Source organism: Onychostruthus taczanowskii, unplaced genomic scaffold (assembly GCF_017590055.1).
Source record: "Onychostruthus taczanowskii isolate IOZ18803 unplaced genomic scaffold, ASM1759005v1 scaffold74, whole genome shotgun sequence".
In the NCBI taxonomy this organism is placed as follows: domain Eukaryota; kingdom Metazoa; phylum Chordata; class Aves; order Passeriformes; family Passeridae; genus Onychostruthus; species Onychostruthus taczanowskii.
Genome location: NW_024505229.1, coordinates 4078237 through 4079344, shown reverse-complemented (window position 1 = coordinate 4079344; position 1108 = coordinate 4078237).

The window sequence follows — 1108 nt, the reverse complement described above, 5'->3', positions numbered from 1 at the left end:
GGAGGGAAAGAGGGGGATGGGGGGATATGAAGGGGAAAGAGGGACTGGAGAGGTAAAAGGTGGGTGGAGAAGGAAAAGTGAGGACAGAGAAATGCCTGCAGCACCCCCTGCCCATGTACAGCATGGAGCCCCTCTGGTCCTGGGATGGGGACAAGAGAAAGGTCCCCACCAGCTTGGGGGTACCCAGAGGGTCACCTCAACTTTCAGCAGCCTTGAACTACCACATTACTCTCAGTCCTGAGGGATTTCCTTGGGGAGAAGGTATTTTTTTCTCTCTTCCTAAACTTTTCCAGGTTTTTATTAAATCTACATAAATTGACCTAATTCAGCTCGAGTGGCTCTGGGGGTGGAGGGCACCCCAAACTGCCACTGTAACTCTGCTCTGGCCAGGGAAGGGAGAAGGGCTGTGCCTTGTGAAGGACAGGGGACACCCCCTCTGGGTGACTGATTGTTCCTGGGGCAGGTGCCAGCCCCAGTCTATTGTTTCCAGCTCTGGATCGTGGAACACAGACAAAAATAATTGGATCAGAGGAAAAAAAAATCCTGGCCCAGATTAAAAGCAGCCAAGTCTGAAGAGGGGGGAGGAAAATTGGGGGGGGGGGGGCAAGACGGGCAACCCAGGGAGAGCATTTGGGGGCTCACCCGCTGTCCCCAAGTCCCCAAGGCAGACAGATCCTGGTGAGTGACAGTTTTTCTTCACAGAACACCATGTGCTGGGCTGGGAATGACACGTGGCCATTGGGATTGTCCCCCTCTGCTCCTTGTCACCCCCCCAAGCAGCACTCAGGGAGACCCCAATGTGTCGAGGGGTAGGGACTTACGGACGATAATGGGGTGACACCAGTTGGGGTCCCCAAGGAGACCCTCGGGCACTGGCCGAGCCACTGGGAGCAAAGACCTCTCCCTGGGCCCCCAGGAAGTCGGCCAGTCCCTCCCCGCTATAAGACACCCCACCCCCAGTGCCACCGGGACACCCGACTCCTACCTGTTCCCTCCTTGTCCCCCCCATCTCACAGGGAGCGGCCGCCCGTGCTCCGGGACTCCGTTTCATCGGTGTGTGGGGGGAATTTGGGGGTGGTTGCGGTTGTGGCGGTGTGATACCCCAATG